This window comes from Pelodiscus sinensis, chromosome 25 (genome assembly GCF_052426305.1).
Source record: "Pelodiscus sinensis isolate ZL-2025 chromosome 25, ASM5242630v1, whole genome shotgun sequence".
Lineage (NCBI taxonomy): Eukaryota > Metazoa > Chordata > Testudines > Trionychidae > Pelodiscus > Pelodiscus sinensis.
In genome coordinates this window covers 1,919,099-1,935,963 of record NC_143076.1, presented here as the reverse complement: position 1 = coordinate 1,935,963, position 16,865 = coordinate 1,919,099, and the positions used below count along the sequence as shown (strand labels likewise).

The following is a 16,865-nucleotide window of genomic DNA, read 5'->3' as shown; positions in this document are numbered from 1 at the left end:
ACACGGGGCCCTGGCTTGTGCCAAACCAGACGGAGGCGCAGCAGCCTCCATCGGCAAGAGGAACTGGAGTCCTGGAGGTCCAGGCATGGGTGGGGGCGCATGGAGGATGCTGTTCAGCCCTTTTCTCCCCAGGGTGAGATGTAGATAAGGAGCCCAAAGCTCATAAAGCGGGAGGGTTTTGCAGCAACCAGCCCAGCCCAGCCCAGCCCCAGCAAGTCCTATTGAGATTTGAACTCAGCTCACAGGATTCAGGGTTCTGAGTGCTGCCCCTTACACCATGGGACCTACATGAGCCAGCAGTGACTCAATTAAGCTGAACTAGAGTTCTGGCTCATGCCCACTGGGCCCAGCTTTGCTTGTTTTCCTTCCACCCAGAGCCCCCTTCTTCTCCTGGGCTGCAAGGAGCCTCCCTGGGATGCCCTGAGACAGGCACAGGACTCTGCCTCCCCATAACCAGCCCCGCCCCACCCAACTGGCTTTGGAAGAACAAAGCAGGGGGGCGGGGCTAGCTAGACTGGTCCCTTCTTACACACTTCAAAATGTCCATCCTTTAACAGGCCAAGACTGTGTGACCTAAAAGATAAGACACCTGCCTTTGGGTCAGAAGACTGAGGGTTTGAGTCCCTTTGCAGTTGTGTTGATTGTGCTTGTGGCTTTTCGTATCTCGTGCTTGGAAAGGTTCATAACAATATGTATCCTTTGGAAGGCCTCTAGCTATTTGGCAGATCTAAACTAAAGCCTTCTGCAGGCAGAGTGGCAGCAAATAATTGTAGAGCCTGCGCTCACATTCCATCTAAATGGCATTTCAATAGGGTCAGGCTAGGCTGTGAGAAGGGGCTTTGATCCTAATGACACCCACTGTTACCTAGTAAGAAACAGATCTCAAGGTGGGTGGAGAAAGCTTAGTTAACAGCACTTTGTCTGGCAAAAAACTGCTTATCGATAGTTGTGTTTGTGCAATTGGCATTCTATGATCATTGTCCTCACTTTCCTATTGTTTGTCTGTGTGTTCGCTGTCTGCATTGTAACTGTTTCTGTCTGCTGTATCATTAATTTTGCTGGGGGAAAATCAACAAAGGCGGTGGAGTATGATTGATTAGGAAAATGATAATAGTATGTTATCTTTGGTTAGTAACATTAAACTAAAATAATTGGTTAAACAGGACTCAATTTTCACTATATAAACTGGGGTCCGAGAAGGAGACCAGGGAGAAGAAGGAAAAGGGGAAACGAGAAGAGGAAGAAGGAGGAAAAGGAAAAGGAAGGAAGAAGACCAAGAAGGAGGAGGGAGACCTGGAAGCAGAACTCACCTCCGAGGCAGCCTCAGACCAGAGCGCCCAGGACCCTTCTGTACGACCGTTGAAATGGTTTGCTGTGTGAATTCTGTCAGGTGACGTCAGGCCTGGGCACTGGGATTATTTACCATTTTCCCTGAGCTGGTAGGACTCACATCTGTGATGGCCGAGTGGTTAAGGTGTTGAACTAGAAATCTAATAGGACTTCCCTGTGCAGGTTCAAATTCTGCTCACAGTGAGGTTTGTGTTTTGGCCACACCCCTTCCTAGGGCAACATGGTACCCAAACTCTGAGACCCCTGAGAAGAACGTGCCTGTCCCATCAGAAGGGACACCTGTGCTATGTTTACACTTGCAGCTTCTTGCATGAGTAATATGCAAATGAGGCTAAATGTGGAATATTGCTGAGCCTCATTTGCATAGCTAAGGAGCCACCATTTTTTTCAGAAGAGGCTCTTGCACCAGAACAGGGGTGTCCAAACTTTTTTCAAAGAGGGCCAGATTTGATGAAGTGAACATGCGTGAGGGCCGACCATTTTGCCTGACATTCTTTGAACCATTAAAATTAAATGCAAATTAACTATTTTATGCAAAGTTTATTGCAAACGGCAAACGACATAACACCAACTATACATGTTGTGTCCAAATATATTTATAACTGATTTAGACCAACTGACATTAACTGAGATTTTACAATGTATTCATCTCAATTGAAAAAAAAACTTGCCTACACTAATGTGAAGGGTGAAACTGAGATCTGGACTGCAGTACATAGGCTAGGTCTGGTTCAAAGGCAGTGGTTTTGATGCGCAAAATGTCACGCAGGTGAGAGTCACTTAGTCTTGTCCTCACGCGGTTCTTGTTAAAGTTCATAGCAGAGAATGTCTTCTCACACATATATGTTGAGCCAAACAAGCTCAGCATTTTCTTAGCCAATGTTCGAATCTCTTGAAACCGGCTCTTATCCAGTTGGCGGTAAAAGTTCACAAGAGAGAGCTGTTGGTGACGACTGCGTAACTCGCTGTCACAATGCAGCTCAATGAGCTCGAGCTGCAGCTGATCTGGAGCATCCTCGGGGTCAACAGAGAATGGAGAGGAGAAAAGGCTGATCTCCTTTTCAATAGCTGCAAAGTCCTGAAAGCGCCGTTTAAACTCCCCAGCCAGAGATGCAATGTCTGCTGCATACCTGCTCGTTTGCGCACTGATATTGTCCTGTGGAAAACTGTTCATTATTTCCTGCAATGCTGAAAAATGTATGGTATTGGGCTGTGTTTGTGACAACTGCCTTATGAAAAGTTGCAGCTTTGTCCCAAAGGCTTTGAGGTGTGAATAAAGCTGGTTCACCGCTGCATCTTTCCCCTGAAGACTCGTGTTCAGTACATTCAGATGCTTTGTTATGTCAACTAGAAACCCCAAATCAGCCAGCCAAATAGGATCAGATAGTTCTCGCATTGGTTGTCCCTTTGTTTCCAAGAATTCTCCGATTTCCTTTCTGAGAGAGTAGAAACGCTGCAGTGCAGACCCCCGACTGAGCCATCTTACATCGTTGTGATATAAAACATCTTCGTATTCAGCCTGGATGTCCAGTAGAAACTGTTTAAACTGGCGGTGGCACAGGGCTTTAGAGCGAATAAAATTAATAGTCTTTAGCACCGGTTTCATAACATGATCATATTTGAGATGTTTAGCACAGAGAACTTGTTGATGAATGATACAATGGAGTTTAATAGCTTTGCCTCCTTCTTCGATCACCTTGTTACAGATTAGGGTTGATAATCCACTTCGTTCACCAGCCATGGCAGGTGCCCCATCAGTAATAATCCCAGTAACTTTGTTCCAAGGCAGTTTCATGTCATCTATGGCGGAACTAACAGAAACAAATAAATCTTTTCCTCTTGTTTGGTCCGTAAGGCTCTGGAGGTCAAGTAGCTCTTCAGTCACATTCATTTCATCGTCCACCCCTCTCATAAAAATCAGCAACTGAGCTGTGTCAGATAGGTCCGTGCTTTCATCACAGGCTATTGAAAAGAAGTCAAAATCCACTCCTTTGGATGTCAACTGTCTCTTAATATCTGATGAAATCTCTTCAATTCTCCGTGCTACAGTGTTACGAGCCAGGCAAATGTTGGCAAACTCTTGCTTCTTCTCGGGACAGATATTCTCAACCATTTTCATAATGCATTCTTTGATAAAGTCACCCTCAGCAAAAGATTTGCAATTTTTAGCAATTAATGTTGCCACCTCATAGCTCGCCCTTGTGGCATTTTCATTTGACTCACGGGCTCTTATGAAAAATTTCTGTTGTGACATTAAAACAGCTTCAAGTTGCTTCAACTTTTCACTGCGGTCGTGCCCTGTTAGCTTGTCGTATGTGCTATGTCTCGACTGGTAGTGTCTCTTGACATTAAATTCCTTATAAACAGCCACAGTCTCTTGGCATATCAGACAAACACAGCGATTCTCTATTTCAGTGAAGAAATATTCCACTTTCCACCTGTCCTGGAAGCGGCGGCCCTCACTGTCAACTTTCCTTCTCTTATTTACGGTCGCCATTTTTTTAAATTGACCAGAAGGGGAAAGGATCATGTGAGCACAGTGCCAGAGGTTTAATACACTGCCCAAGTAATACACTGCACTAATACACTGCCCAACAAGAATTCTCTTGCCTTTGTGGCTGTTTGTGGCGAAGTCTCTAATGTTTGCAGCTCCACGTGCCTGAGCCCGCCAGGAAGCTGACAGTGCGCAGGGCCAATCACAGATACTGAGCTTGAGCAGCTGCGGAGTCCGTCCCTGCACTCTCAGCCCCAAGGTAGAGGGCTTGCAGGGTCAGAGGCGGGCGGAGAGCGCAGGGCACGCTGGCCTCACGGCGGCCCGGGGGCAGGGCGAACCCGTAGCCAAGCGGGGGAGCGGGGCTGCGGACGTGCCCTACATGGAGGACTTTAGGACCGCAGCGGCCGCCATGGACGGCGGCGGCGCGGCCAGAAGCGGCGCCAGTCAGAGGAGCGCCGGGGAGCCAGGAGAGGGGGAGGAAGCGGGGGCTGTCCCTGCACTCTCAGCCCCAAAGCGGAGTGCAGGGGCAGGGTTTGGGACCGCGGCGGCAGCGGCCCGAAGCAGCGCGCTGAGCGCGCCAGTTAAAAAAAGCACCGGGGAGCCGGGAGAAGCGGGGGGCCGTATTAAATCCGACCGCGGGCCGCATTTGGCCCGCGGGCCGGACTTTGGACATGCCTGCACCAGAAGGAGCGTCTACACTGCCCCTTCTTGTGCAAGAAAAACCCTCTTGCGCAACGCACTTACACCTATTACTTTTCACTAAACACCATTATCAGACTACTCGGTGCACATTCCTACCTTCCTTTGTGCGCACACCATACCTGGGGCTCTAATTACTGGCCACCTGCCTTTCACACAGATCATTGATCCTTGTGACTTTCAGGTACATTCACATGGCAGCTGTTTGAACATAATGTGCTTCTATTGCATGATCAGCACCAGAGTCTCCGGTTGTGTCTACACTGTGAGTTTTCTCAGCAAAAGACGTGCTCATGAGCAGGGCTTGCCAAGCAGCGGGGAGCTCTGCTCGCCAGGCACGTGGTTTCGCATGGTTCTGTGCACACGCAGATCGTTCTGCACATGTGCAGATCGCTCTGCTCCAGCTCTTCCGGGATGTAATTATTTACATCCATGGGCGAGTAGATTCCATTATTTGCTGAGCCCTGCTAATGAGAGTCTCATTTACATGAGTCATTATCTCATTTGCATATTTTCTGACAAACTGGTTTTGTGCTGGTGTTGTTGTGCAAAAACAAACAGCATGAAAGTTTTCTGTTTGTGCAAAACCCCCTTTTTCTGCAAGATCAGACCCTTTTTCTGCTCCTCTTTTTTGGGAGCATAAGAATCTTGTGGAAAAAGGGAAAATTGTGCAAAAAAAATGTTCACTGCTTGTTTTTGCACAGCAATCCCATTGGCAGAAAATATGCAAATGAGATTGTGACTCATGCAATTGAGTCCCTCATTAACATATTTTTTACAGAGAAAACTTCTAGTGTAGCTGTAGTCTCTATGAGCCTCACTAAATCAAACCCCTAGGGCACCTCCTGCTCTTTGCTATTATCCTACTCCCACTGTGAGGGCACCACCAAGCTCAACTGAAGGTAAAACCAACTCCAGGTACATGTTGAAGAATGGTGGGAAGAAAAGACCCATTGACCTGGCAACAAGGCACCACTGGGAGTTGAACCCAGGATCTCCTGCTTACTAGGCAGGCACTTTAGCCAACTAAGCCACGGTGCCCTCCTTGGAAGCAGCCCTAAAACTGTTCTACTTTATGGTTCCAGACACCCCCTTCCCATTCCTAAGTGCAGCCGTTCCCCATTCCCCTCCAGCTCTTGCCATGACTCAAGGTCTGCGCAGCCCAAGACATTTGATTGGCAGCTGGTACCCAAAACCTTTTTGTCAATTGTAGCCCCAGGCCCCAAAGGGACAGACCCAAGGCAGCCGCCTGGTCCTAAGGCCGGGCCTGCAGCCAGGGGGAGGGAGAAGAATCTCTCCTTTCAGCTGGAGTTGAATCAGCCACCTAAGGGCACTTGCCGAGCACCCGCTACAGGCCTCTGCTCTGCCAGCTGAGCTATGGAAGGTGCCTGGGGCAGGCTTCTTTGCCCAGTTTGGCCCTTGGATGAGTGTCAGGGCAAGATCCCCCGAAGGGGACGGCCTCCCAGGGGAGGGGCAGAGGAACCCAGCAGCACAGGGGTGTCACAGGCGCTTCACCCGCAGAAGGACCCTTGAGTGATCCCGGCAGAAACGCCGCGTCTCGCTCCCTGCAGCTCCCCTTGCTGCCCTGGCAGGCGCTGCCCCTTCTCCCACCGGCCTGGGCCTGGCCTCCCTCCCCGCCCGGCACCACAGAAAGCCCCTTGGCGTGAGCCTGGGCAAGCCAGAGGCCTCAGGCCTGTCCCCTCTGAGGGGCTTGTGCCTCGGCCTCCTCAGCCCTTGGTGCCGGCTCTCCCGGCTGCCCCCTGAGCGCTGCTGGGCAAAGGAGGCAGCAAGGCAGGAGGGAGGGGCAAGCTTAGGCCCTGGGCTCTGGGGCCAGCCCCGTTGTGGGTCAGAGCCCCCTGGCCACAATGCTACTCCAGGGGGCCTGGTTCCAGGGCCTCCTAATCCCAGGGACTGGGGGGCTGGAGGCCTTTGCCCTGGAGCCTCAGAGCTCCCCCAGTGCCACCTTCCAGGAGGGGGAATCTCCCGCAGGGCCGGTGCGATGTAGAAACCTCTCCCAGGGCAGTGCCCCCAGCCCAGTCTCTGCCCCTTGCGGGGGCAGGTAAGAGATACCCCCCCCTTCCCCAGAGAGCAGCCCCCCAGGGCTATAGGGGGCGGATCTGGCCCAGGGCTGCTCCCAGCAGAGGTGGCTTTGATCCCAGCCTGGGTCCAGGGAAACTGCTCCCAGCTCCCAGCATGTGCGAGGTTGGGGGAGCGAGCAGATCAGCGTTTGCAGATACAGGCAGTCCCCGGGTTACGTACAAGATAGGGACTGTAGGTTTGTTCTTAAGTTGAATTTGTATGTAAGTCGGAACTGGTACATATTGTAGGGGAAACTCTAGCCAAACATTTTTTTTAGTTTTGGATAGCATAGGGAAAGGTTAACTCCCCTCTAATGTTTGTTTTGCTGTCTGTTCCCCTGTTCAGAAGATTTCACATCTATTTCTGCCCCTGTGACAAACTCAGGACTAAAGGAGTAACTCATCAAATACCAAACAGCTCTGCACCATGCTTTGAGCTAATAGCTTTATTTCCACACACCACCCAGGGTTCTAGGAGGAGGGTCCTTTTTTTGCTAACACAATGAGGCCAGCACTTTGTTTGTTTTGGTGGAGTCTTTGTTTGCCCAGGGAGCCCAGCATGTATAGGGGGAGGAGGGGCGGAGAGGCTGCTTTTGTCTGCTGTTCGGCAGCCTGTTGCTCAGGGGAGGGGGCAGCCTGTTGCTGGCGGGGGGGGGGAGGCGTGCAGGATGCGAGGCCGCGGGGGGGGGCAGCGGGCGTGGGGAGGCACTTTTCCTCTGCCCGGCAGCTCTGCGGGATCCCTGTCCCTGTGGCCAGCTGCTGCAGGCAGAGGCCAGTTGGAGCCGGCCGAAGAGGAGGAGGAGGTGGATTCTAGGACCCAGGTGAGCGAGCCCCGGGAATGCTGCTGCGCATGTGCGGGAGTTTCCTCACCCCGTTCGTATCTAGGGATCCGACGTAAGTCGGATCCACGTAAGTCGGGGACTGCCTGTATTTACACTTATTTGCATAATGCGTATGCAGATATGCAGGGCTCGGCAATTAGGGCAATCTACCCGCCCGTGGTGAGTAGATTTTAGCCCGGTGCGGCGCTCAGTGCAGTCTGCGCATGCACAGTGATATGTAAATAAAATGTTACTGGTCTGGCAAAAGTTTGTGAATGGTTTGTCTGTCCATGGTATAAACACAAAGGCTGGAAACACTGGCCTGATCCCTGGGGGCTGGCCGAATGCAAGGCAGGGAAAACATTGGGTGAAGGGAGGGGGCATATTTTCCCCACCAGGCCTTTGTCCCTCGGAATCCCTGGGGACGTTGGGTTTTGTCTCATTTTTCTTCCCTTTTCCCTGCTTCCCTCTTTGCTGTGAGGAGGGGGCAGCTCTCGCCCTCGCGGTGGGAAGCCATGGTACAGGGATGGGATGGGCACATGCTCTGAGAGGGAGTCCCTGGGCTGTTTGGGGAGAAAAGTTTCTCATGTCTGCTTTCCTCCACACCACCAGGATGGCCGAGTGGTTAAGGCGTTGGACTTAAGATCCAATAGATGTTTGTCTGCGTGGGTTCAAACCCCACTCCTGGTAGCTTCCCTTCTTTGGCGAGACATTGATCAGGATGGTGTTTAATCCTGCTGTGAGGCAGGGGACTGGATTTTGTCTCTGAAGGTCCCTTGGGCTATATCTGCACTGGTGGGTTCTTGTGCAAGAACACATCCATGCTGGTGTGTGTGAGCTGTGCTTCTGTGCAAGAGCATCCATGGCAGTGTGGGCGCTCTCTTGTGCAAGAAGCCCTTTCTTACCACACTTTACTATAAAACTTCTTGCACAAGAGCGAGTGGGCAGTGTGGCCCTTCTTGCGTAATAACCGACCAGTGTAGACACAGCCTTCCAGTTCTAGTCCCAGTTCTGATTGGCTGAGCAGGGGCCAGTCACAGGGGGGAGACTCAGGACTTTGTTAAAGCGACGAGGAGTCCTGTGGCACCTTATAGACTAACTGAAGTGTAGGAGCATAAGCTTTCGTGGGCAAAGACCCACTTTGTCAGATGCATCTGACGAAGTGGGTCTTTGCCCACAAAAGCTTATGCTCCTACACTTCAGTTAGTCTATAAGGTGCCACAGGACTCTTTGTCGCTTTTGCAGATTCAGACTAACACGGCTACCCCTCTGATACTTGATTCAGGACTTTGTTGTTCTCCTTAAGTCCCAGCAAATGAGCCAGAACCAATCGACTGCTGGGGGAATTGTTCTGCTTCTCGCCAGTGGTTGTCTCTGAGCAGCTCCTGAGTCTCTCTGTGTCCTGGTGCTTCTAACCCACTGGCTGAGCCATCCCTAGGCCGGGCTGTGGGGCTGTAGCTCCTTTGAGGCACTTTATTCTGATCCATCAGGGTGTGAAACTCCAGACTGAGGGGGACTTTCAGCATCAGGCTTCTGGGTCCTTTTCTTCAGTCCCCACCCCACTCAGTAACCCACCCCCAGCCTCTTCCAGCACAGCCTGCCCCACCTTCCCCTATAGGGCTTCCACAGGGACCTCTGTCCCAGGGGGAATGGGGAGCCCCTGCCCCCGGCACCCACCCAGCCTGCTGCTGCTCCCACAAGAGCAGAGGATTCACCCGACACAAGTAAGTGCCTCTGTCCCCCCTGACCCGCGCTGCTGGTTTTCCCTCCTATGTAGCTTGCTGGCCTAGGTAAGGTCACATGAGACTGCTCATATCACCTCCCACCTCTCCCCCGCCAGCACGGAGCCCTGGGCAGCCGCCCTGGTCATTCAGGTCTCAGGCTGGCAGGGCCTGCAGGGATACTGGGTTTGAATGACAAGGTGTTGGAGCAGCTATTAAAAGGCTTCTTCCTTGGCAGGGGCATTGTGCTTGTGGATTGGCTGTTTCTTGGATGACTGGTGCTTGCACATGCAGCTGGGCTTTAGCAAATCAGAATGATGCAAGTCGTGAGTAACCCAGCGCCTCTGGAAATGGGAGTGGAGTAAAAAGTACAATATTGTCTAAACAAAATAAAATAACTTGAATAAAAATCAAAGTGTGACTAAAATAAATGACTTGAGTAAAGTACAAACACCCAAAAAAGGTCTTGAGTAGTGTGATCAAGTATTTCTACTTAGTTACTTTCCACCTCAGCCCAGCAGGCAGGGGTTCTTGGCCCCTTGCTGGTCTGTGGACTGGCAGTTTGTTACCACTGACTTAGAGGAGCCCCAGGAACTGCAGTTTCAGGAAGAAACAGCAAGAGATTTTGATTGGCTGCCAGGTGCTCCACATGCTAATCAGGAGGCGTGTTGCTGTAAACAGGGACATGGAGCATATTCTAATATACAGATTTCTAAACCTGGTGGAATGTGTTTGAATGGGACAAGCATTTTGCTGACATTATTTCTGTTTCACACAGATGTTGTGTGAAAACATTCCTCATGAGGAGAAAGTGAATGCACATGAATGTGGGTGTGTAGCGAGCAGGCTGCTGTTAAGACTGTGCTTTCAGGGATCATTTCTATAGTTGGTAACTAAAGAAATACAGTTGAAAGTGGTTGGTCTCGCTAGCCATGAGGATGAGTGATAGTGTTCTCTTCTGAGCATGAAGCAAGCAGACAGTGTTGTTTTAATGTAATTGCTGTCTGCTGTTGATGATTGTTCCTTCTTTCCTGTTGGGAAGCTGGAGGAAGAGAGCAGAAGCTGAGTGGTTGGCTACTGTCAAAATGTTTAAAATTAGTTTTCAAGTCAAAAGGAGCAGGGATTTCACTTTATAATCCTGTCCTGGCTTTTCTTGAATTCCTGGTTTTACATGTGCTACCCTGATCCTGATGTCTTCATGTTGTTCTCTCACCAGCTTTTGGGACTTTTTCCCTGAGCTTCTCACACTCAACTTAGCTAGTCTCTTAGATCTGCTTCATGCGTTGTCCCTCATCTGTTCCTTAGTGGCCCTGGGAGAGACAGATACTAGGTGCAGCCAGGTATTAATTATCCCTTGGGTTAGTGTCTTTCTCCCATAACTTGTAGCTAAGATATTTGTTAGTAACTGGCAGAGGCCGCTGGGGCTCACCCCCGAACAGGCGCCCACAGACTCAATATTGGTGCACAAGATGAAACTCACCCTGCTCCTGGAACAGAAACACTGATGAGCAGTGAGGCCCCTCCCTGGCAGCACCGAGCAGTGAGAGCTGAGTGAAGGGGGAGGCAGGCCCAGGGGGAGAAGGCTCCATGACTGTGTGAGAGGGAGGCTCTGCCCTGGCCAGTGGGGAATCGTTGCCTCTCCGAGGGGCCCAGGCCTGGTGGGTCATTTCCCCAGGTTACTGAGTGGGGGCTGGAGCCAGTTCTGGGTTGTCTCCTTCAACAATCAAAGCAAACCAATGGATCTTGTGCCGACCTGACTGTGCTGGGCTAGTGCTTTGTGTGCCACAGAGCTTCCTGCAGGGCTGCCCACACAGCAGAGGGGAGGGGCAGTTTGAGTCACCCATCTCTGCCCCTTCTGAAAATGGCAGGTGCTGTCTTAGCAGTGAGGGAGAGGTGGGAAGGAGCCTGAAGTAACCTCTTGGGTCACAGCTGCTGTAACGTGTGATAGTGAAATAAAAGGTTAGGCAGTTGTCCAGAGGGTAAATTGACCAGGGATCTGTGGCTGGTTTCTTGGAACCAGACAGGACTTGTTCGGGGTAGGTGGGATTGGGTGCTAAGACCCCCCACCTGTGTATTAGGCCCGGGGCCATCTGGGGCATGGATATTGCTGAGGTGTCGGAGGGGTTTTGCTCGTGAGGCTTCAGGCAGGCAGCTGAAGCACTCTGAGACTGGTTTGTGGCCTATTTGGAGAGGTCACCAGTCTGGGGGCTGTAAGGAGCCCCAGATTTGAGCAATTCGCCCTGAGCGGACGTCCTCAGCTGTGCCCAGATACGGCCCGGTCCATCACAGGGGACCATTCTCCCTTGTCCAGAGGGACAAGAACAGCCAAACAGAACATCAAAGCAGTCAGACTGGGCCATGCCAGTTGTCCAACTAGCCCAGAATCCTGTCTCAGGACAGCAGACAGTTATTAAGTGATCCTTCCCATCTCCCATTCCCAGCTTCTGGAATGCACCAGCTAGGGACACCTGCCCTGTCCATCCCGGTTAAATGCCATTGATTGACTTTTCCTGCATTAAATTATCCAATTTTGTTTTGGGCCTTCTGTGACGTAGTGGGGGGTACTTGCTGGGCTGTGGTGACCCCTGCTGTCTGGAGCAAGACCCAGCAGGGAAAACCTCATTATGCAAAGCTAATGCCAAACTTGTTGAACCAGTGGCCAGACACCCCCCATGGAGAGGAACAAAGGAAGGTGGAAGGCTGCCCTGGCTGGGGGGCAGGGCTGGAAGTTAGTTAGTTGGTGGCTGGCTGTCTGTGAGCATGGAGGAGACAGCCTAGGGAGAGGAGCTGGAGTTTAGGGGCCCAGTCTCCCCCCAACTCAAGGGGGCCTGAGGCATCCTAGCCCAGCTCTGTGACCAGATTACATCTGTGCTGTGCTGTATCCTGGAGAGGCAATAAACTTCCTCTATTCCACCGGCTGGTACAGTCTGTTTGTGCCATTTCGGGGTGCAGGAGACAGGGGACCCCCAACGCGCCGTCACACTGGTGTCAGAAGTGGGATGCACTGCACCCCGTGGATGGAGCTTCCAGCGGCAAGTGACAAGGCGCAGTAGAAGCAAGAGCCCTGGAGCCAGGCATGCTGGAGACAGAGCGAAGCGGTTCCTGGGAATCGTGGGGCGCTGCAGCACTATACTGGTGAGTCTGCACCGAGGGGCCCAGTGGGCAGATGGCCTACGCCCGACTCTTGAAGGCAGAGCTGGTGGGGCTGTGCAGAGAGAGGGGCTTGCCTGTGCGGAAAGCAACCAAGGCCCAGCTGATTGCCCAGCTGGAAGATAATGACCAGCCACAGGGCCAGGATCTTGTCCCCAGGGGAAGCAGCCAGACCTCCCCTGAGAGTGTGTCAGGCTCAGAGAGGGGGAGGAGCGCTGGGACCCACCGGAGAGAGGAGACAGCGTCTCCCGGGAGGCCTGCAAGTCATAGCCCATCTAGGGCAGGGGCCCAGCTGCGGATCAAGGAATTGGAAGTAGAGGACCGAGAGAGGGAGCGCCAGGACCGAGAGAAGGAGCGCCAAGATCGAGAGAGGCAGCGGCAGCATGAGCTGGCCATGGCAGAGCGGAGAACCTGCGGGGCCACGGCTGCGCCAAGTGCAGATGGGCCCCAAGGTCCCAGGACTGCCAGACGCTTGGAGAGGCTCGTGGTGGCCCAATTGAAGGACATGGGCGACATAGACAGGTTCCTCAGTGCCTTTGAGAGGGCCTGTGGACTGCAACGGGTTCCCCCAGCTGACTGGCTGCAGGAGCTCATCCCTGCACTGAACCAGGAGGCGGCCGGAGTGCTCAGTCAGCTGGAGGACCTACAGCCAGGGGATTACAACCGAGTCAAGGAGGCCCTGCTGCACAAGTTCGGGCTGACCCCCGAGATGTACAGGAAGAAGTTCCGGGGGGTACAGAAAGGGCCATGGGAGACCTATGTGGACCTGGCCGCCCGCCTGGCGCAATACTGCCACAAATGGGTGTCTGGAGTCGGAGCCCAAACCGCAGAGGAGCTGCTCAAGCTGGTCATGATGGAGCAGTTCTATGAAGCGTGCACACCCAAACTGAGGCTGTGGCTCAAGGACCGGAGACCAGAGAACCCCCAGGAGGCCGGGAGGCTGGCGGATGAGTTCACGGAGAGCCGGTCCGGGTGTGAACCGGAGTCCCGGAGAGAGAGGGAACCGCGCAGAGACCGGATCTTGGCTGAGCAACGGAGAGAGACACCTCCGAGGCAAGCCCCAGGGACCAGGACCAGTCATCGATACCCCAGAGAACCAGCCAGGCCCTGGACAGAGACAGCCCAAAGCCTAACTTGCCATCGCTGTGGGCAAAAAGGCCACAAGAGGGCTCAGTGCACCAGGTCCCAGGACCGGGGACTTTCCAGGGTTAACTGGCTGGGGCGGGAGGAAGGGCAGGCTGCCCCAGAGGCAGGGGCTGGCAGGCAAACCTCAGCTCAGAGAGAGGGGAAGGATGCTCAGTGCACCTCCCCTGGGAGGTCTGACCCTCGGGAGGCGGATTTCTTCGTGTACCGGGTGGGGGCAGGACGGCCCCTGCGGAGCGAGTGCCTCATACCCCTGGAGGTGGATGGTAGGAAGGTGAAGGGCTTCTGGGACACGGGGGCGGAGGTGACTCTGGCCCAATCCGACATAGTGGCCCCAGAGCGGATACTACCCCACGCGTAGCTGACCCTGAAGGGCATAGACGGGTCCCCGTTTAAGGTGCCTGTAGCCAGGGTGCATCTGAAATGGGGGGCGAAGGAAGGCCTCAAGGAAGTGGGGGTGCACCCGCACTTGCCCACCGAGGTGCTGATGGGGAATGACCTAGAGGAGTGGCCCCATGAATCCCAGCGGGCTCTAGTCACCACCCAGAGCCAGAGCCAGCGGGGGGCTGACAACCTGGGTCCAGGGAAGGACTCCGGGCATCGTCCTCAGGGTCCCATCCCAGTGGACACGGGGTCCAGCCAGGCTGGGACTCCGGACCTAGGCAAAGGTGGGGAACAGGTCCCGATCTCTGCCTCAGCAGCTGAATTCCAGGCTGAGGTGCAGGCAGACCCCTCCTTGCAGAGGCTGAGGGACCAGGCTGGCCTCCGTGCAGCTCAGCCCAGGGGGAGAGGTGGCCAGGAGAGATTCCTGTGGGAGCGTGGACTCCTGTTCCGGGAATGGCTTCCCCCCAGGAAGGTGAGGACATGGGGGGTCCAGCGGCAGCTGGTCGTCCCCCGAAAGTATCGCCTCAAGCTGCTGTATTTGGCCCACAATGTCCCCGTTGGGGGCCACCGGGGGATCCGGAGCACCTGGCTGAGGCTGCTCCAGCACTTCTATTGGCCGGGAATCTTTACAGCCGTGCAGCGGTACTGCCGGTCCTGTGACTCCTGCCAGAGGGGCGGGAAGGCCCAAGACAGGAGGAAAGCGGCTTGGGGGTCTCGACCCCAGATAGAGGACCCTCTGGGCTTGCTGAGAGAGTTATGGGAGGGGAAGCCCCCCCTGGATGGAGCATCGGGGATGGAAGCCGCCCTGGCTGTCCAGAGAAGGCTCACTGGGCTCATGGCCCCGGCCCGAGAGACCCTGGCCAGAGATCAAGGCCAGTGGAAGGGTGGGAGTGACCCCCGAGGACAGGCCTGTGCCAGTCGCCCTGGAGTGGGGCGGCGAGTGGACAGAGGGAAGCCAGCTCATGTGGGTCCTCACCACGGCCGGCCCGAGTCAAGGGGAGCACCCATGTCCCCAGGGCGGGTTCCCACGCAGAGGACCCGAACTTCCCTAGGTCACGAGCGGAGTGACCCTGCTCAGTTCGCTCTCGGAGGGGGGAGAACTGTGACGTAGTGGGGGTACTTGCTGGGCTGTGGTGACCCCTGCTATCTGGAGCAAGACCCAGCAGGGAAAACCTCATTATGCAAAGCTAATGCCAAACTTGTTGAACCAGTGGCCAGACACCCCCCATGGAGAGGAACAAAGGAAGGTGGAATGCTGCCCTGGCTGGGGAGCAGGGCTGGAAGAGGGTGAGTTAGTTGCTGTCTGTGAGCATGGAGGAGACAGCCTAGGGAGAGGGGCTGGAGTTTAGGGGCCCAGTCTCCCCCCAACTCAAGGGGGCCTGAGGCATCCTAGCCCAGCTCTGTGACCAGATTACATCTGTGCTGTGCTGTATCCTGGAGAGGCAATAAACTTCCTCTATTCCACCGGCTGGTGCGGTCTGTTTGTGCCATTTCGGGGTGCAGGAGACAGGGGACCCCCAACGCGCCATCACACCTTCTTGCAGATTTCAGTTTTGCAACATCCTCTGGCAAGGAGTTCCACTGGGTGCAAAAATGCTTCCTTTTGGTCTATTTTTAACTTGGTTACTTATCAGATTCATTCTCTCACCCTGGTTCTTTAGTAGGAGAAAAAATAATTTCTGCACCCCTGTCATCATCACATAAACCCCTGTCCCATTGCCCCTTGCTTGTCCCTTTCCCAAGCTGAGAAGAAGAAGTTCCATGAACTCCTGGGAGCTGCTGTTCCAAAGAAGAGGCATTTCCCGTGGAGAAGATGCCAAGCCCAATCCCCTACACAGCGCCCCAGGAAATACAAATGGACATTGGGAAAGCTCCCTCTCGGGCACAAAGGCAGCACTTTTCCAATGGAGCTAATTCTGCCCCACCTGCCCCCTGCCTCCAGTGTTCCTGGCACTGCCTGGCCCAGGAGGGCTGGTGTCCAGCAGCTCTCTGCCCCAACGTGGCTGGCTTTTGGGGAGAGCAACTAGGAAGTGGGGGAGGTGGGCTAGGGCAGCCACTTAGCCCCGGCTGGCTCTGCCAGTAAAAGGATGATGGTGATGATCTCCTAGAACACTGGAGAATGTGGGCATTGATCCCATTGCCTCTCGCATGCAAAGCGAGCGCTCTACCACTTGAGCTAATTCCCCTGCTGTGTTCAGTTTGGCCTTCTTGGAGGCTCTTCCCTTCTCCACAGGGACGTCTGTCTTCTAGGTCAGTTAGTCGTGGGAAAGGAGAAGGCTCCGAAAAGGCCACAAGGGCAACTCTCAGGAAGGAGACTCCCTGCAGCAAAGCCTTGGGCGGGGAGGGTAGCGGCAGGGTGTGGTCTCTTTGATGACCCCTGCCCTGCAGCCTGTCCCACCTGGTCATTGTCATGGACTCTCTGTGAGGTCATCACCTCCCAACCTCCTTTAGCCAATAAGCTGAGGGGCTGCAAAAGGCCCTTGTGATGTCACTGCCACACCCACCCCTGCCCTCCAGGGCTAATGTCCTGCCCCAGGCAGCCCCTTTGCATGGCTGAGCTGCTCCCAGGGGTGAAAGTGACACATTTCTTACAGGGGCTGTTCTATTGGGCACCACCCTTTGGGGGGGGAGGAGGATCAAGGCAGGAAGTCAGGGGAGGGGTTGTGATAGGACCGTACCTGTAAGAAATTAAAATGTGGAGTGTGGGCGACTCAGGGCAGGGATTTGGGGAGTGTGTGAGAGTGGGGGGGAGGGGCTCAGGGCAGGGGTGAGGATGTGGAAGGGTAGAGAAGTCAGGGCACACGTAGCCTTTGTTACTCACTTGGCTTGGCTGGCAGCTGACACTCTGTTCCTTGCTTCCCTTCTGCTGCTTCATCTCTTAGGGTGCCCCCCGCCTGTCCCGTGCTGAGAGCCAGGCCCAAGCAGGAAAGAGGCGGCTGGGCCCTCTTGGCGTCAGGGTCCCACCCCCCATCTTCCCACCATCAGCAGCCACAGCCCCTGTCAGCCACTGGGTCAGCCCAGGAAG

The 16,865-nt window shown here is 54.1% G+C and overlaps 3 non-coding genes across 3 annotated transcripts; 2 read left to right on the top strand and 1 right to left on the bottom strand.

The window, feature by feature from the left end:
- Nucleotides 1-5,510: 5,510 nt before the first annotated feature.
- Nucleotides 5,511-5,584, bottom strand: TRNAT-AGU (transfer RNA threonine (anticodon AGU)). The gene has a single exon. It is a non-coding gene; the product is annotated as a tRNA-Thr (tRNA).
- A 2,465-nt stretch (nt 5,585-8,049) lies between these two features.
- On the top strand, nt 8,050-8,132 carry TRNAL-UAA (transfer RNA leucine (anticodon UAA)). The gene has a single exon. It is a non-coding gene; the product is annotated as a tRNA-Leu (tRNA).
- A 1,886-nt stretch (nt 8,133-10,018) lies between these two features.
- On the top strand, nt 10,019-10,234 carry LOC112544963 (small nucleolar RNA U3). The gene has a single exon (XR_003088405.3). It is a non-coding gene; the product is annotated as a small nucleolar RNA U3 (small nucleolar RNA).
- Nucleotides 10,235-16,865: the final 6,631 nt, after the last annotated feature.